Source organism: Pithys albifrons, chromosome 10, assembly GCF_047495875.1.
Source record: "Pithys albifrons albifrons isolate INPA30051 chromosome 10, PitAlb_v1, whole genome shotgun sequence".
In the NCBI taxonomy this organism is placed as follows: domain Eukaryota; kingdom Metazoa; phylum Chordata; class Aves; order Passeriformes; family Thamnophilidae; genus Pithys; species Pithys albifrons.
In genome coordinates this window covers 29,167,367-29,187,867 of record NC_092467.1, presented here as the reverse complement: position 1 = coordinate 29,187,867, position 20,501 = coordinate 29,167,367, and the positions used below count along the sequence as shown (strand labels likewise).

The window sequence follows — 20,501 nt, the reverse complement described above, 5'->3', positions numbered from 1 at the left end:
AAGAAAAATGCATTTTTTTCTGTTGATTTTTCCACATCTTTTTGGCATTTCAGTGGTAGAGTTTCTATTGGGAATTGCTTTGCACACTTTTCTGATGCAAACACTGATGGCTGAAACTCAGACAGGCTGTGACAAGGACTAAAAGCAGTTTTCCTTGTTGTTTTCCACTGGCCTAAGGACAATGGTTTCTCCTGCTGGGGCTTGATGGAGTTGGACTTCATGATCCTTATGGGTCCCATCCAATTTGAGATATTCTATGATTCCAAAGCCCCTGGTTCAGCTAAAGACACACAAAGCTCTGATTCTTCAAGGTAGGAATGCAAATCCAAAGAAATAGAGATGGCTCAGCCCCTGGAATGGTTTCCATTTTTTGTCTTCCCCTGTTTCTCCTTCACAAGAGAACTTTGCAGAGCAAATAAACAGCATGTCCAGTCAATACAGGCCTTTATGAAGACATGACTTGGTACGTTGAGCATTTTGTCTTAGAAGATACCCTTAAATGTTTTATGAGTTCTATGTGAACACATGAACATGGCATTTGTGTGAAAATTACATTTTGTTCAGCATCATGAGCATTTTATACGCTCAGAATACATCACAAGGGCTCAGCATGGCCAGCACCATCACATCCATATGTCTTGCCTGGATTTAGATTGTGCTTTATTTATTTTTTTTAATTTTATTTTAGTGCATTTTGGTGACAGAAATTTATCTGTTTGAGATGAAGGCTGTAAGTACATTTTTTCTTTCTCCCCTGCATAATCCTGAAGTGCTTTGAAATTCACAAAGAGTCATAAAAAAAAAAATAGGCCAAAGAGAATTTTTTCTGATCTGGTTTTGATATAAGTGATGCAATGCAATATAAAAGAGCATCTATAGAAAGCCCACGATAACAGCGAAAATGTGAAGAGGTTTCATTTTAACCCCAAAGTGGGGTGGATATATTAAGTAAGAGAAGGGGAGGGTCACACATTCCTCACACACAGATGCTTTCCAATCCCATCCCTGTCTGGAAAACACCCCAGACTTTTCCTCCCTCCATCCCCATAGCCAGGTATGAACTTCAGTGGAAGTGTCACATCCCATCTCAGTGCCCTCGGAGAAGTTGTCCCCTGGTTATGTTGACCAAAATCTCTGAGAAAATGGGGAACAAAAACAAAACCCAAAAGAAGGGCAGAATTTCCATATGGATGTGCAGAAGATGGATCTGGTGATCCTTATAATTTATTTTCTTTGTTCTGTACCAGAATATATTATGATACAAACCTTTGTGGCTCTCAGACATAAAGCCTTTTTTTGTGGGACAGTGGATACTCATTTCTTCATGATTGTTCAGACTCCTATTTTCCCAAATTTCAGCAGATTTTTCAATATTTTGTGGTGGGGTTTTGACTAATACCACGCATGAAATTATCCAAAGAATTTTACTTTGCAATAGTTCTTCATGGGTTGACTTCCTGCAGACATACTTGAGAGCTCCATCAAAAATGCTTGTGTCTCTTAAGCTGGGTGAAAATTAAGATGGGAGGACAAAAACCACAAAAATTTTGAAACTTTCACAAAAGCATTTAGAAAAGTTACTGAAAATTCCCTGTATTTTCTGGGAAATTATTATTTTTAAAAAAACCAAACAGCAGTGTTCTACCTTTTCCCTGAAATGTATTTGTGGCTTGGACTGTGATAGAAATCTCCCTTGCCAAAATTTTGTTAGTCTGAGCATCCATAACCCCGTTTATATGGACACAAAAGGAAGAAATCCCACACAGCCTGGTCTAGTGGAAGGCATTGCATGGCAAGGGGGTTGGAACTACATGATTTTTAGTTCCCTTCCAACCCAAACTATTCTACAGTTCTATGATCATCCCCTACGATTGCTGATTGCTGTTGGAAACTTTGGGCTTCCACCTTCCCTTTGAACCTCCAGATAAGTCCTACCTCTTCCCTACTTTTTATTTCAAGTCACCTTGTCCAAGGTGTGCATCCCACACATCCTACAAGCCATTTCTCTGACCATTTCAGCATTTCCCCAAAGCCCTCTATTCCTATTTCACCTGTGTTTCTTTGATATATAAAATCTCTGAGGCTTGGATAGAAAGATTTTTATTCCAAATTTCTTCCACATTTAATCAGCCTCAGGAAGAAAAGAAAATAAAAAGAGAAAAAGAAAAGAAAAAAAAAAGCAGGACTCTCAGAAAGCTCAGTTTGGAAAACATCAGTCACAACATCCTGAAATCCTCCTTCTCACTGATAACTATGACAGTGAACAACACCACCAGTTCACAGCTGGTCACAGCTCCTGTTCCATGTGTGGCCCCCCAGTGACAGCAGGGATAGAGCTTATTTCAATGCTCTTCAAACAGATCTGGCTTCTTTCAAGACAGGGATGCCCAAGCACAACCTGCAGGAGATGTATTCCCGTTGTATCCAGGAGCTTCCCTTAGACTGGGATCCAAGCAAAGACACTGTTTGCTTTGCCATGGTATCTCATCTAAACCACTTGAATTTGCTTTAGTAATAACAAAAATGCCTTGCCTTTGCATTTTATTCATTCACAGCTCAGATTTCCCAAAGCTCAGGAGTGTGGGCATGCAGGCGCTGCTCACAGTCAGCTCAGCATTTGGCTGTCAGAATAAAATTCAACCTACACTCAATGCCTACGAGGAAAGAAAAATAAGGAAACCCATCTAGATTAACTGGCTCACCCCGTGTCCCACAAGTTTTCATTCACAGCTTTCACTGCCAGCGTTGCAGCATTACAAACTGAATGGTTCAAAGCTTTGTTTCTCCAGAGGCTTTTTCTTTCATATAAAATACAGGTTATTGCAATGCATCCCCATGGCCCTGTGCCAGCCACCATCAGCCATCTGCACACACCACAGCGAGAAACTCACTTGTGCTTATCCAAAAAAAGGGGAAAAAAGTTCATTCCTGGACTGCACGGTGTTAAGTGAAGGTATGAGGGCTGTATCTGTCCTGGATGCTGACTCAGGGTCACCTCCAAACCTCAACAACTGGATCATCTGACTTAGCTCAAATCTTTCCTGTGTGCTGCTCCAGTTTCCCTAACCTGTCCCAAAAGCAAAAACAACCCCCCCTATGCACACAAGTGCCTTTTCCAGTGGCAAACCCAAATTTCTGGGCTTGGGTCTCCACAGAGAAACCAAACCTGCCTCTGCCTTTCCCAGCAGCTTCCTTCTCCTCTTGTACCTTGCTCCCATCCCTCGTGTGGTGCATGAAAATCTAGAAAACAGAACTACCACAGTTTCATAAATGATGTGGGGAAAAACCCCGACAACTCAACCCAGGCAGAGATCTTGATGACACATCCCATCCATGGCTTGTCCAATCATTTTGGCAGCACTTTGCATCTTTAGGTGTTTCTGATGAAGGGAGGGGACTTGGAACTAGATGGTCTTTAAGTCCCTTCTGATCTAAACTACTCTAGAATTCTTTGATTTAGACCTTAAATCACTCTTGTGTATCTTCCCACATATGAAGTTGCCTGTGCAGCCCAGCACTGGGGATAAACTGAGGAGCAGGACAGGAATATCCAGCCTCCTTCAGTTAACACATAAACTTCTTGATTATTGATATAAAGCAATACCAAATTACATCCTCACTGTAAGAAAAATTAAACACAGCATTGCAGACCCATGACCATTTATCCCATTCCTGCTCTAGACTTACAGCTGCTACACACTGTCGTTCATCTTCCAGCAACCTCCACTCCCACTTGAAAAAACCAGCACAACATTAGGAAAAAAATAGCATTCCACATACACAAACACATGTTTCTCTGTAAATATTTAGAGAACATGCGAATCCTCAAGAGGATGGGGCAAAGCAGTGAGAGCGTCAGCAATTGTTCTCATTGCTTTCCAAACCCCAAACACTAACAGTCATAGTCTTTCTCCATCTCTTTCATGTAAGGAGGGTTTATTCTTGTCCCTGTGCATCCCATCACCGTGGTGTGGGGATGCTTGACACTCTGTGCAGGACATGTTGAGCTCTGCTTGACACTTTATAGGACTTTTAAACAGCAGGTGTGCAAGATGCAACCTCGGGTCAGTCAGTGGGGATGAGAGGCTCCATCCAGTCAAAGGAAACAAAACAAAACAAAAACACTCCTTTTCATGGCTTGCAGCTGGCCATGAAAAGGCCGAAGTGCTGGAGCCCTCCCTAACCTCGGGGCTGCCAGGGTCTTCTGCGGGCGGCGGATGGGAGGGGAGCGGTTGTCTGGCTCTGCCCACCTCTGTCTCCATGGAAGTGCTTATCAAGTGGAAGGAAGTTATAATAAAATTTACTGCAGGTCCACAAAGTACCACTGTTTGTGTGTTATTAATCATTTACGCGGGTCCCTGTCGGAGGAAATGGCAGCCCCGACAGTGATTTATACACTATTTAGATAACCTGAGGAGAGCAAGTTCCAAGCTCCGTGCCCAGGCTGTTGTCTGCCAAGGGGTGTCCCCTCCTCCAAACACCATGGGGTCCCCTTGGACCCTCCCTTTTGCCTTCAAAGCCACCGCATGCCTTATCAGGGCCACCACCAAAGCAGCACTTTCCGAAGGCATCCAAGGCAGCAGCTTTTCCCATCACTGAGATCAAACAGTCCCTCCTGCCTGCAAACAAAAACCTGGCTGGAAAACAAAGTGGCGGTCCCCTGCCTTGAGTCCTGAGGGACATCAAGTGCAGGCAGATGGTGATGCTGCTGCTCCCACCTGGTGCTGAGCAGTGCCCAGCACAGGTCCTATCGAGCCACAGGGCCACCCCAGCGTGGGACAATCCCATCAGGATGCTCATTTTGAAGTGACAGAATGGTTAATATCAGTGTCCTGTCAGAAAAAGAAGGATATTTGTATAATTTATGTCTTGAAAAAGCCTTTCTTATTTTAAATTATGGCTGGATTGAGCCTGGGGTGCAACATGTTTGGCAGCAGATGTTGTGGTTGTGAGGGAAGATGGTGCTGAAGGAACTGGAGAAAGGACCCTGTTCTGTTTCCTGGCACTGAGACCCAGGCTGACCATGTCACCCTTTTCTCTTCCTAATCATTCCTCCAGCAGAGCTTTTCCCACCCACCACCCTTAACCCTTCATTTGGGGTGCTCTGGCTGCTGCTCGTGCAGCTGTAGAATGAGATCTTGCTCTGTGGTTCATTCCTGGATGTACAAGAAAGGACTCACAGACCCTGTCCTGCCCACACTGGGCTGCAGGCTGGATGTGGCTCACACTGCCTCCAAAAAGCTGCACAGTTTCTATTTCCTTTCCTTTTTTCCCCTTGCCTTCTCCCTTTAATACCTTCAGACCAGCAGGAAGGCCCAATTTCACTCCTTCAGACTGAACCGAAACATTCCTCTGCCCAAGAAAAGCCCCCAAATCTCTCTTTCCATCCTGACTTTTTTTCCCCCTGTGATGTGGAAGTTTACATATCCTTGAAAAATCCACGTCTCTCTTTCAGAGAGAGCCTAGAGGAAGCATTTTGGGGGATAGGGCAGCAACACAGCTCGTCTCAATTTCAGTAAAAGGGTTGTTTTTCTGGCCTCTAATCTCTTCTGTGTATCGCATTTCCTCTCTGTTTCATAAATGAACAAATTTACTGTAGTCATTAGAGTTTTACTTCAAAATTAAAGGCAGGCTAATACAAAACTGTGCACATATTAACTTTGACTTTGCTTTTGTTAAGTCAGATGTTTCTTAATCAAAAGCATATTTTTTGCAAAGTCTGGTAATTTTAGGCACCTTAAAAAAATAAAAGAAAAAAAAAGGGTTAACCTTCCTTTAAATATCAACCTCTCTTCACCATAAACAACTCAGCTCTAGATCAATGGTGTGACATTTGCTTTCCCAAATGCAAGTGTTTGTTTCTAACTTTTTGTAAACAGAGGTAATGTCTTTGTAGCCTTTTCATTTCAGTTGACATTGAGAAATGGAGTATAAAGATGCAGCCCAGACTGCTCTGGCTGCAGAGTTGCCTCTTTTGGAGAGGTTCAGAGTCCCATGCTAAGGGTAGCTGGGAGGTTCGAGTAGAGCTCCATGGATTAGACTGCTTGAAATCCAGAAACTTCCTCAGAAGTTCATTTGGAACACCAGAGCTGATATTTTGGCTTCTGCATCATTCCAGCTGGGAATGCAGTAACACTGCCATGCGCTGCAGGCTCCAGCCAAGCCCCAGGCAAGCTCAGGACTCAGGACCATGTTTTCAGTGGGGCAGCTGCCCTCACTTCTCCCTAGAGGATATAAAGCATAATTTCCAAGAAACAACAGAGTCTGGAGACAAGTATTAAAGAGAAAAGGCCATCCTGGCTTGCGAGTGTGCTACACCATGTAAGGGGCCGCTTGCTGTGTGCAATGCAGTTCTTCCCTCCTTTCTATGCCCACCTTTCAGTCCCATGGGGATGGCTTGGGTACCACTGGAGGCTTTGAACAATATTAGATGACTGTGTTCAACTGAAGCAATCCCTTCTTTTCCCTGGATTTGCAGCTTACAACAGCCTTCCCATTTATGAGTTCCTGTTAAAAATCTCAGTTGCTTCTGCATCTTTTGGGGCCTCAATGCCTTTCCAAAACAGGACCCTATGCAGAGACAAGGGCAGATGCCCTCAGAACCCATGGCAGGACTTGTCTTTAAGCTTGGCAACACATGAGAAAACCCTCCCCAAAGTGGTGACCTCTGTGGAACTGGTGCTCTTTTGGTCTACTCTGGAATCACTGAGGTTCCCAAACAGGACAGTTACTCCTCGTGTTCAGTATCGGGTCTGAACACACACATTTTTTCTTAGGTGCAAGTGCTGTGTTTGCTGGAGCTTCTTTTGCCCTAGTCAGGTAACAGGAAAGGGAAGACACTGCCAGGTGAAATGTGCCCTCACATGGGTCAGGTCCAAGAGCAATGGAGTCAACACGGAAATACAGGAAGATGATGGCACTAAGTGAAAGATTCCCTTCCAATTTCCCACAAAACTTTTTACAAAAGCTTTCAGCTGCTTCCATTTCATGATTCTCAAGTTTAGGGTTTACATATGAGGCTGTTGATCCCAATCCCGCTTTTCCCATTTTTCCCCACTATCCCATGCTGGAGCTCTAAGCTGTTGCCTGATACAGGTATTACAACTGCCAGAGAGAGGATTTAACAGCCTAGGAGACCTTGTCCAGCCATGGCATCCCTGTCTCTTCTTCAACCACAGGCTCCCACTCTGGCCACTGGGCTAAAAATAAATTAATGGTGTTTAAATCAGAAAGCAAGATGTGCTTTTTGTCTCATCCTGCAGGTTTGGGTAGTTGCAGCGAAAATAACAGATTTGTTTTGTTGTTTTTCTCAGCTTATTTTAATCCTCATGTGGATAAGTTATGGAATTGTGGTAGCAGATTTATTGACTCAAAGTATTCACTCAGAAGCTGCAGACCACTGAAACCCACAATTTTACTCATGAAGCAATCCCTCTCTGAACAGAAGTCCCAGTTTCATGCTCATAAATAACAACAGTAGAGAAAGAAGAAAGGTCTAAATAAGATGGAGAGAGAGTTCAATAACAACCACAGATCACTTTTCAAAACAGCCTTATAAAAATGCTCTTTGTACCACAGCTCTCATCTGGACAATATGAGGAATGTCAGGAATCTGATTTCTAGAGTCTAGTCTTTGGGGAAAAGACAGTTTTTAAGACATACTTGATGATAAAATCCTGACACCAGTTATATAAATCACAGCTGACTCAGCAGAGCAAACAGCTACTTTGGAGCTCCACAACCATGGCACGGGATGTGCACTTATCTATTACTCTGTGTCTGTGTCTCTTGCAGGACAGTTTATTCCAATTCTCAAGTGATTTTTGAGTATCTCAGCTCTTCCAATCAACAGGCTGGAGGAAGGTTTTTGTGCTGAGCTCTTGTGTCTGTGGGTTCATTTGTCCAGCATGTCAGCAATGAGAGCAAAAATAACATTTTTGTGGTACTAACTCTGCCTTATTTACACCAATGTGAAGAATGTTTACTTCTCCTCCCTGAGGGTATGGCCAGCACATACGAACCATGCATGGTGATGTAGGACACCAGTGGTGGTACAAGTGACTTGTGACTTGCCATAGTCCTCAGCAGCAGTTTGAACCTGTTCTGAATCAGCATTTCTGAAAAGCTTTATGGGTTTGAAGCCATTTCTGAAGGTGGAGAAAGTGGGAGGTTTGCCCCTGACCTGTGCTCTCCTAAGAGAATTAGCAGCTCTCATCTGCTACACTGACATGACCCAGTAATGATTTCTCCCCCAGCCTTCCTCCATAGTTTTATCTCCCCACTTCATTTTCCTCCTCAGCACACAGAATAGCTGCTTTTCCTCACTGACTCATCACCACAGTCCCATGGGGAGGCAGCAAGCACAGTTCCACCTTCACCAGCATCACTGACAACCAGCAGAGGACAGAAAATGCAGGAATTGAGCCCAATTTCCCCCATGGAACTTTCTAACTGGCAGCACCAAGATGAAGAGATGTAAAGGCAATTACTGCTCCTGTGAACCCTTCCAGTCCTGGGTTCAGCTGCATCTCTAGACTCCCCATGCCAGCAAGGTATGAAAAGAGATATCCAAAGTGAATCCAAGACCTACTGGATGTGAACCTCTGTTCATTATGTACCTGTGACACAGAGCAGAGATGTAACACAGAAGTTCCCTGAGGATAAATGGACTAATTAACACACTGACTGTCACTGGGGAGCTGGGTGGAAGGAGCTGGCTTAAAGCATGGAGGCTTGAAGGGCAGGCAGGGAGTCTTTGAGCTTATTTAACATCCTGCAATAGAAGTTTTTTGGTGAAAAATTTTGACAGCTTCAGGAGGTGAAAGATCAGACCAGGGAAAGAAAAGATATAAAGTAAATTTGGATGGTGGCTGCACTGGCATGCCAGTGTGAGGGGAGGTGACTTTTGAAGCCCCATCTCCTTCCCAGAGGAGGGGATGTGCTGGCCATGAAGCAGCAGGTTACACAGGCTGGGCTAGTGGTCTCCATCTGCCAAGATGAAATGGCACCAATAGAGACAACAACTGAACAAGTCTGGGTGTTGGGAGACATCCCCCTCACAGGTGGTCTGCGCAGGAACAGCATCACAACATGGCCCTGTCACCTTCCCCTCTCCAGAGTCTCCCACACCATCTGTAAAAACAGAGTGGGAGCAGAGGCTGTTGATGCCAGGGACAGACTCCCATTCCCAGCAGATCAGGGCTTCACAGGAAAAACAGCATGTTCTCTAGATATATCTTATGTCCACCAAATGCCACAGACCTGTTCCCTTGCTCCACCATTAGCTCAGTGAGGACACCCTCCCTGCCCAACTTGGTGGTACCCAAATGCATCTTCCCTTCCCAGAGACTCAGCTGCAGGACACTGCAGTGTCTAAGCCACTGCTCGTCCATATCCTCAGTCATATCCAATGTCAGTGGCTGAATTGCCCCTATTTGAGTGCTGCCCTAAGTGATTAACCAGACAAACACCACCCTAGGGCAGACCAGCTGGATGGGTGACTTGAAAGGAGTTCTTCTCATGACATGCCTGGACTTTGCCTGGTGAGATCGAAGGATGAAGCTAAAAACATCATTCACAAGAGAGCACATTTTTGCATTTCAAAGGAAAAACAATTTTACTTGCTAATAAATGATTTGTTTATTTACCCTTTCCTCTCAGAGAATGGTTTCATGGCTGCAAGTCCAGATAACTTATGCTTCTATTTAACCCACGTGTGACTTCGAGGTCATCCATTCAGGGAGGTGTAGTATTTCTTAGCATGGTATAGAACAAAAATAGTCTGGACTCTTGCCAGATGGGAGGTTTGCATCTCCCCACACTGGAGACACCCAAGTGACAGTCTGGCTGGTGGCCATGAGGAGTGGGGAGGCCAGGGGCCATCCATCAGGTTGGGTCCTTTCTGGGTGAGCAGAGCCGAGTAAATAAGTAGTTAAGTCTGCCTGCTCCATCCCTGGAATTGGAAAAGCCATTGGGAGTGGTGCTTTCAGTACAGCACAAGCTGTCAGGCAGTTTGTTTTGTTTGCTAATGTAGCCCAACAAGCGGCTGGTGGGTAAATGTAATCGGTTTGAGAACACGCAGTTCCTGGATAGGTTTTGAGATATGCCCAATAGTGAACCCATTTCCCTGGACTGTGATGGGGGTTGGGGTTTTGGTTTGTTTGCTTCCCCTTTGCTTTGTTTTTAATGTAGAGCAGACCTCATTTATTGTAAAAGGAAAACTGAGGGCTCTATTAAAGTCATTATTATGCAGTTGCCAAGTATTCAGAATGTTAGACTTGGGATTTTTTCAACAAGAAGAATCCCCCTACGCCCCTTCACAGGTAAACCTGTTAAACACTTTTCAAAGGTCAGTTTTCCTTCCCATCCCCTTTGTGTCAGAAGCATTTGCCTCATATGTTAGAAATTTAGTCATGAAAACATTAATATCTCAGGAATTCAGAACTGAAACATCCATATTCAGGTTCTCAATGGAAAACAACATTTCCCAGTGGGACATTTCAGTTTCTCCAGGAGCTCCAGCCATCACCCAAAGAGAAGGCTGCAGTACTACAGATGCCATCTGATTAATCCTCCTTGCACCCTCGGTGTACAGAGGGGATTAACCTCAATTTACAGATCAGGAAAATGAGAGAGGAGGGAGATGAGTGACAGCTGTAATGAACACATTGCTTCACTCAGCCAAGGATTACAACTTGTGAACCCCCAGTTTGCAATTCCCTAATTAGAAAACAACAGAGTTCCTAGAATGGACCAGAAATGAGTGTTTTGAAATAAAGCAAAATGTTTCTCTTCAGATGTTTGGGTTCCTGCAAAATATCTGGCTACTGAAGCTGCAAAATATCTTGCTACAAGACCTACTTCTGCCACTGTCACCTCTCCTGGTTTTGTTAATGAGAAATTCATCTTCAGGGTGGAAATATGTGCTGTCACACCACGTCATAGGAGGAAGCATTACAGAAATGTAGCTATTCAGCAATCTTTGGGGGATCTGGCTGTGCCAGGGAATGTTCTTTGCAGGCTGATTACGGCTCCCATGCTGGTTTATTTGCTGAGTGTTTAGGTCTTGGTGCCAATGGAAACCCAGTTTCATCGACAGTTTTTTCTGGCATGACAATATAAATTTGATTAAAAATTAATTCAAATCACCACAGTAACATTCAAGAGGTTTTTTTAAAACTCTGACAATTGCAAACCAACACGTCTCTGGAGATGGGGTGCATGCAAACAGCATCTCCTGGTACAGGCAGCAAACCCAGCCAGGAGAAATCCCAGTGACTCCAAGGCATTGCCCATGGCAGATGATTTCATTTCAATGCTGCATCTCTGCTAATAGTCTAGAAGAAGAGATCACAGTGCCATGGAGGAGCCCGTGGATTTATGGCTGCATCCTACCTATCCATACCCATTGAATATTTCCTATTTACGCACTTTTAAATCTCAAACTTTCACAGGCATTTTGGGTTTAACAGAGTGGTTGGCATGTTCTCCAGAAGAAAGTTGTTTGGCTGTTGTTTTGCTGGGGTTTTTTTCCAAGTAGGAAATGAAACAATATTCTATTCAAATCTATAAGCTTCATAAATTTTATATAAAAAAGAAATCTCCACAAAAACCATTCTGATTTTCCTGCCATGGAAGGGTTGACATTACACTGACTGGCACATTTTGTCCTTCTCTTCCCTTTGCAATATAATGACGTAATTTTAGAGAAGAAAAAACCCCACTTTTATTAGTGAAAAAACCCATTTATTTTTGGGTTTGAGATTTACTTCCCCTTTGGAAAAAATGTTTTCTTTCCTGTAATTTCAGAACATGTTTTCTCTAATTTCAGATTTTTTCCACAAATAACAATTCCAATTCCTGCCCTGCACTATTGCATCCTTTATTCAGGATCCTCCCAGGAATGGCATGCCTCAAGGATTAAAGAGATGTAATGTTTGGAGAGAGATAAAGATTAAGTTCATTCAATTCCTAGACCTCATGCCGGCTCCGAGCACAAGACTGAATTTCACTTTGTATGAGTTATCACAACTGAAACTGCTCTTCAGTGGAAACCACTCTGCAACCATCCATTTGCAGTTGTAAAAGTCAATATATTTAAGCCTGCGGTGCATAACAATGACCCCTATGGATCCCCCAACGTTTTTCTTGGATCTGTATAAGCCTGTTTTTAATATATTACTCATCTAAATTGTTCCTGGGACTTGATTATTTGCTGGAGCTAAATATCCAATCTTTAAAGATTTTTAAACATGTGCACGCTGAATTCCCCACTGCAATAAGCTCCATTTAGCTCAACTAAAACTGCCGTGCCATAAAAAAACGCTTAAAAAAATCCCAAACTAACTGCTCTCCTGGTTGGTCAAAGCTCCCTAGGCAGGATTCCTTAGTAATGATAATCTCTGGTTTTGGCTGGCTCTGTTTGGTCACTGGAAGAATAAAAATCCAGTTTTCACTGAGCTGCATATTGAGGTGACAAGAAAGGGCACAGCCATCCCCTCTCCCCTGCAGCTTCCTTCCCCATAGTACATGGATACTGGATGTTCCCCAAGATAAAAACTGTGGCAAGCCAAGCGATCTACAAAACAATATTGATTTATGCTCTGTCTCTGAAAAGCAGATGAAATCACCCTGGTTTGCATGCGCCAGGGCTCGCTGCATTCCTCCCAGTCACCCCGGCCCTGGAGAGCCCTCCTCGCTATTCAAAGGCAAATCACTGCACACCCAGCCCGGCGCAGGGTCCCTCCCTTTGTCACCATCAACTTCTGGGGCAAAGCCTGTCGAATTCTAAAGCCCATCAAAGGCTGCTCAGCCTTTGCCTGGTTTGCTTCCCAAGCCTCAGCTCCTTTTCATCATGCTGGTGTAAATTAGGAGCTTGTCTATTGAAGGAGATGAAGTCGTAGCAGAAAAGAACTGGGCCAAAAAAATAATTCAAAACCCACTGCGCAGAGTTCAACAGGCGACTGTTCTTTCTCTGTTTCTTCCGCAAAGAAGAACTGGGTCATCGTGAAAATAACTGTACAAAACTCAGCATTTCCCCCCCTGCTCTCCCATATGGAAGGGCAACTGGGCAATCATGCGGAAAACTGCACAAAGTTCAGCAAAATGAGGGTGTTATTTTGTTCCCTTCCCCTCCTTCTCCTCTGCATAATCTTCCCTTTCACTCTACAGCAGTGAATACTCACAAGGTAATTCCAGTGCATTTCCAGAGGATGTTCAGAGCAAGTGCCGAACATTTATTTCCAAAACTTGAAGTTTTGCAAATTGTTCGGCTCCATGGCTCTGAAGTCTGGGGGGAAACACCCTAATTTATGTATCTTTAATTGATTTTTATGGATATTTAGAACATCTTTATCTCAGCTGTACAGTCAGATTTCTGTGGTTTTGGCCACAGAGCCTCCCTACAGTTTCAACAGCCTGATATCCAGAATTAATAAATCTGATATGTACATGCTTTCACAACCCCCTTGTCTTATTCCCCCAGGGAAAAATATCATCTGCCCTATTGTTGACTGCTCGAATTTACCTCCACAGTCTCTCTCCCATCAACATGTGATTAATCACCCTAATCCAGCAGGCACCTTTCAGGAACTCAAGACCTTTTACAAGCCTTAATTAAGCCTTGCAATATCCCCGTAAAATAGGTTGAAGCCGGGGTTAAATGATTTGCCTGAGGTGACAGAGTAAATCAGAAGCAGGGATAGAAATGAGATGGAAAGCTGCTGCTCCTGAAGCACGTGCATGGCTCCCAGGATCGATGCAAGATACAAAAATCTTTATATTTCTTTTTGGAGATAATATGCTACAGCCACAAAAGCTATGACAGCCATGCAGTGAGGCTTCCCTGTCTCTCCCTCACTGCAGGAATCTGGCTCAGTATCTTCAGCCTGGGTATCACCTGCAAGCCCAACCTTTCTGCTCGCCCACAGTCCATGCTGCAGTTCCCCAACCTGCAGAGGCTTTAACTGCTGCAAACTGGCAACCGAGCCCTGCCCCAGAACTGACTTTCATGAGTCACCTCTCCCCGTTTGACACCCAAACTAAAGTCAGACCGTTGTCACTTGGCACATCATCAATTCTAGAGAGCAAGTGGGGAATCAGAGCCAGGTGTGAGGATGCTGGTCCAGGCTTCTCTCCCATCTTCTCCACAAGTAGAGAGGAAAGGAGAATCTGGTGGGAGGCAAAAATAGAAAAGAGGGGGGAAATGCATAACTTTTTCATGGCCTGGGAGCTCCTGTTGCCTTGCCAGGGGTCTTTTTGTAGGATCACTTATTTTCTAGACTCAGCATTAGAGTCTCATGCAGGTGGTGATGAGGGCTCTCCATGTGCTTTGTTCTTCTCCACCGAGTTATGAAACACAATGTGGCTTTCTGAGGTTGATTTTCTTATTCTTTCTTCCCAAGAAAAATCTTTGCCCTTTTTTCCTTAATTTGCCTCAGATTTTCATGGCAGAGTCCAACACTAAATAAACAAAGCAGCAACCCAAAATCAATATTCTCTTAGCTGGTTTAGTGGTTTCCTCAATGACCCAGCAGCAAAAGCAGACTGGCAGGGGTAGGGAGATCTCCCCATTACACCCACCAAAGTGGGCTCTGTTGGGAAGGATAAACACCCACAGACCCAGGAAAACATCCCTTTTCCTGGGGAAACAGGTTTCCTTTATCCTTCTCTCTGCTGCTCCTGTATCTCCTTCAATGTACTCCTACAGGTCATTCAAGGAGACATTATTCCTAGAAAGTTCTTCCTCCCCCAGGGCTTTACATCTCCTCTCACACACTTTACCCAGCTTAGCATAATATTGAATAAATAAAACCTAACCAATTTATGAGGAAACAATGGTCTGAGGCCCTTGTGCACGTGTTGCCATTTGTGGGGTGGCTGTGCTGGATGGCAACACAGTCAGAGGCAGTGGGAAGGAGCAAGATGATCAGCCCCATAAGGCATTACTGAAATCTAAGTAGAATAAGCAAAGCCAGCAGATCCCCACTTCTGATGGCATCTGTCTTAGCTATTTTCTTGGGGACCAGCTCAGATCTTTGGGATTTTATTTTCTTGGGAGCCAGTTTAGATCTTTGGGATTCTATTTTCCTGAGGACTTATATTTAGGTTGAGTGGCATCCCAGGAACATCTTGCCAAAGAGATTAATTGTTCATACAGACAATATTACCCACTGCTGTGATCCCCTGAGCACAAAGCACCTTTCCACCATGTGTCCCTGGGGACAGATGAGAGAAGGTTGATGGAGCTGGTGGCCCCACATTGCATCCCTGGGGATGCTCTAACGTGCCTGTCCATGTGGGCTACTCCCAGGAACAGCTTGTTTCCAGGTTTGCTCTGTTCACACCATGGAATGAACATCTGGGTGAGTGGCATAACCGCAGAGCTCAAGCATCTATGCCTTGAGAGGTCCCCTGGGAGCTGCATCAAAAAATCTTCCTCTTCCTTCTCAACTGCTGCTCCACAGTTGTATCAGCCACCCTGTCACACACATGCTGTGCACAATCAGCACACGAATTCCAGGGACTCAGACCATCCCTGTGCAATGCTCTTGGTCTGGAAGTAGTTAATACACAAGGTGCCAGGAAATGGTGCTAAAAATACACTGCATGGTTGTTCCGTAGAACATGCCATGCCTTCCACACAGCTTTTTCAGTGGGATTCTTCAAACCAGCCCTTACAGAACATGTTGGTTTTGGGTTTTTTCCTGCACCTATTTCAACATCCCAAACAGAGCCTCAGGCAACGGGTGGGTCCTTCCCTATTCTCTTTCAAGGCCAGTGTTCCCAGCTCCCTCACTCCTTCTGATGGGTTTTGCAACGTTTGGCTATTTTGAAACCCCAAGATAAATTTCCAGGCCCATGTTTACAGCAAAGGGCTTGAAAGCACAGATCCTAAACCCCGGAAGGCAAAAAGACACAACTCTAATTGCAATGTTATTCTAATTCTAACTATTTTAATTAAGCACTTAGGTTGTCAATAGGATTGTGCTTTTTTTCCTGCTTTTTGGAAACACTTCCAGAAATATGAATACTCTCAACAGTTGGACCTGAAAATCGGAAATCATAAGTGTGTGGAAAATGCTAATTAAAATGGAACCAAGTTGACAAAAGCTCAGCATTTTCCATGCCATGCTTCCCTGTCTGGCTTGGCTGTTCCAAACTAGCCTTTCCACGCTGCACAGGGAACTGGGCAAGCAGCATCGTAGGGCTGAGACTTTGGGAACAGAGTATTTTCCTGTTTCAAACACTCAAAGATGCAGGACATGAAGTGCCTCCAGCATGGATCTGATTGCTGGGGTACAGCCACAGGCTGTGAGGAACCCCATACCACCCATTTTCCTAAGCCAACACTAGAAATCTTGCTGTTATCCACTGACTCAAATAGCACTTGTTGCACAAAAAGCAGCCAGGAAACAGTTAATTCCAATTAGTTCAAACCAGCAGATATCATTCTTTATATTTTGGCAGTTCTCATTTTGAAGGAAAAAATGTTTGTGCTCTTGGAGTCAGTCTGAACAATAAAATCTTATGCCAATTTTCTGGTCTAAATTAGGTGAAAGACCAGACTTTTTATCATATGTGTGTGTCTGTGTATGCTGTTGGGTTACATGTTTATTTTACTCCTCTGTGTATTTACCACTGAAATCATGGGCTGCCCAACAAATGCCTAAGCCTGGCAGAGGAACACGACAGCCCAGCTCATTCACTAAGGTTGGAAATTAAACCTGGCACCAGGAAAATACAAGACACTATCAATTGCAAAAGGAGATATTGCCAAAAGATAACCATAATAAAGTCAGTCATTGTCAGCATATCAAGTGAAAGCCTTTCCAGGGTGTATGAATAAGAGGTTTAAACTTTTGCACTGGTTGAAGTGTGTTCATGTCCGATTTCAGTGGGAGCTGAAAAACATCCAAACCCTGGACTTCAAAGAGGCTAAAATCAAAAGGATTAATGACTGGTAAAATGCCATGGGAAAAGAAATGAGGCTGGCACATCTTCCATGGGACATTGTCCATTGTGAGCCTGTAGCCAAGGTGCAGGCAGCTTTGCCCCCATCAAAGGAGAGGGAAAGGAAAATACGAGTAAAATAAGCACGTTTTCATCTCCACTCCACATGCTGTTCCCATCTGCTGGGATCAGCTCTAGGAGCCTGACCAGGGGAGAGCAATGTCATGACACCACCTCTCTGCTGGGCAGGTCTCAGGCACTGTGGACACAGGATGGCAGACAATGCCTGGTGAGAGGGGCACAACCCAACCTGCATGTTCCACAGGAAGGCTCCAGTACTTTTCTTTGCAGACAAGTGGGCTTTTCATAATCTTGTTTTCATCATTCACTCTCTTCAGATGTCACTAATTTTCAGGACAGGCGAGAGGATGCCAGACTCACAGTCAGCACAGACGCCAGCACGCAACAGAGAAACTATTCCTGCAGCAGAGCAGAAGATACAGCACAACCCAGCCAAAACACACTGACTTATCAGCCAAATCAGCCAGTGGCAGCTCTGCTCACAGCACGGTGCCCCCCATCCAAAATTCCTCCAAGCCCTCTCCCCTGGCCATCCACGAGGTGTGCAGCTCTGAGGAGGGCTTGTTGGCATCTGTTCTCTGCTCACTTAACTAGGAGAGTGCCTTGGACATTAAATCTCTGACACTTCCTTTACCTCTTACTCAAAGTGTTTTCAAAACACTAGAGGGAGACAGGATTCAGATCAGGTTTTGCAATCAGAAATCAGTACCTATCCATGACAGAAACCGCCCAGAAATGCTCACAGAGTCCAGTGCACCCAGGAGAACATAGATGCCACTTCTGAGCACGTCCAGGTGCAGAGCAGACCCTTTGCAAGAGGGGATTCAACAGTATTTTGGGTATTTCACTTGGGAAATGCACATAAAACAGATAAAAATTGAGCACAGGCTTAAATTTAAGCACATACTTAAGAGCTTGCTGGCACAAGGGCTCAACCAAGGATTAAGAGCCACACACCACATTACTTTTAATTGAGCTACTGTCTTCCCATATGGTTTTCCTTGGGGAGACCAGTGGCTGGCTCGTGAGTTCAAGTAACAACATCGGTTAAAAGAGTATTCGAACAATTGCGGTTGGCAGTTCTCTGAATAATATGAATGTTATAGAGTGTCGGAAAATGTCGTATCATCAATTTTCTGGTTTCCTGCACTCATTGCTTTTGATCTCCACTAAAAGATTTATTGAATGGCTTTCATTTTTACATTAGCCTAGTCCAAATTACACTGATTGAGAGCTAGGATTTTTTTATTTTATTTTATTTTTTTAACTTCCAAAGCTTTTTAAAGCTGAGGTTTTCCATTCCTCCCAGTTTTTATTGTTTGAAGCAAAGGGCTGCTTTGGCAGGTTTATGAGAGGGCGTCTGTTTTGCTGACAGACATGCCTGATAGATTGCTTGTTCGTGTTTTATTTTTGGAGCCACTGCCGTGTTATCTGTGTTTGAAAAACAATTCACTTTGATTAAAATTTAAATCAAATACATGGAAATATCAGCCTTGCTTACCACCAGATCTTACATCTCTCCTGCTAAGTCTCTTGTCCTCATTGTGAGTGAAGTGGAATGTAGGAGAAAGTGGTTCCTTCCCCTCCAGTAATGCCCATGTTCAGTCACTATCGCTCACAAACAAGAAATAATTCCTCACCACATTGCCCTGAAAGGTGAATAAAGACACTTCTTGAGCTGTCTGGATAACCTAGATATGCCATTGATGAGTGTAAAATTAAAACATTCCTCAAAAAGAAAAAAAAGTTATAGCAGCCAGGACATTTAACTGGGATGATTTCCCACAGCAGTGAATTTTAGAGTGACCACAGCACGCATGATTAATGATGGATTGGAAGGATTGGATGGATTGGATGTGAAGAATTATAAGGATTATTACCTTTCATTTGTGCCAGGTATTTAATCATTCATAGCTTTTAAGCTCGGCCTTGAGATCACATTCCAAGAATTTGTTGTTGTTTAACAAGATTATTTTCACTAATCTGTGCCACACCATAAGTTTGGGCAGAGCTAGAGAAATAAAACTAAGAAGTTTTAGTGCCTCTATGCAAGAGAGCTTGCAAGTCAGTGAATCATTGGATATCCTGAGCTGGAAAGGACCCACAAGGGTCGTGGAGTCCAGTTCCTGACCCAGCACAGGACAACCCCAAGAACCTGACCATATGTCTGAGGGTGTTGTCCAGTGCTCTTCCTTCAGGCTTAAATGATACCTTTTGCCATTTTGGGAGGTCTTCCAAGTCTGTTTTATCCTCAGTTAAAAGAAGAGAAAAATAGATCTTTCATTTAAGTCATATAAAACAAAGATGCTTCCTGTAACACATTGAAACCTTCAGTGGCAGTTGTGAAGACAAACAAACAACAACAACAAAAAAAACCCAACCAAACAAAGAAAATTAAAAAAAAAAAAAAGAAAAAAGGAAAAAAAAAAAGTCTGTTTTCCTCCACTGCTCTTTCTTTTAGACAGCCCAAACATGTTAATTCAATGAGCCAAGTTCACCCCCTTAAGGTCCATCTGTGACAGCACTGATGAGCTTGGCCTTGCTGATGCTTCTTGAAATAGCCTCCAGCCCCGAAATAGCCCTGCACACACACCAGCACCATTTCCTGAGTGAGAATTGCAGGAATGGGGCTGGCAGGGAAATCTGGGGCAGCTCATGACTGAACATCGAAGTTGAGGATGGTCCAATTTCCTATAAATACAGCTAAAAAAGGCAGAGTGTCCCTCCCCTCTGTCTCTGCATTCCTGCTGTACCTTCTCCTATCTCAGCTGAATTTTCCTACAAGCTTCCGGAAAACACTTCCCGATTTCACACCATAAACATCCTCTGCTTTTATTTGACCAACGCTTCCTACGCTATGAGTCCTTCCGCTCTGCTCCTCCAGAGCTGCTTCTATGCTTCCCCCATCTTTGATATCTCAACAATAAATGAAAAACAACCTTTCCTGTGCCGGGTACTGACATGCTCTCAGCATTTTTATTCCTCTCCCCTAAGTGGTGAGCGCAGGTCACTTTGTGCCTGGGTTAGAGAACAGCTGCTTTGCCAGAGGTGGCAATGGTAGTGGAAGGACTTTCCACCCAAATCAAGACTGGAAGGAGCATCACGTTCAGGCGGAACTGATGAGGTGCTGGGGGTTGCTCCTGTGCTATGAGGGTCCTTCCAGACTCACATCAGTGGAGATGCATGAGGAATGGGACTGACCCCTGCTAGAAGGTGGACGGTTACAGCCACTTTGGTCTCCGTGAGGAGCATTCCCTCCAAGCCACATGTCACTGTCTTTGGATCACCTCCTCTTCCACTGAGGAATTCCCAGAGCTCAAGCCAAGGCCAGCTGAAGGCAAGAGATGTTTGTGTTGCTTCAGCAGCCTTCAACAAGGCTTCCTAGCAGGAATGTTTCCTGGAGAGCCAGTGCTGAAGGACAGGGAGATGCTGCCTCGGGAGACACACTGCTGCCATCCAGGTAAGGTGCA

At 44.2% G+C, this 20,501-nt stretch overlaps 1 long non-coding RNA gene across 4 annotated transcripts in view; it reads right to left on the bottom strand.

Annotated features, from left to right (window-relative positions):
- LOC139676393 (uncharacterized) overlaps window positions 1-20,501 on the bottom strand; it is a 236,635-nt gene that overhangs the window by 175,439 nt on the left and 40,695 nt on the right. The window lies entirely within an intron of this gene.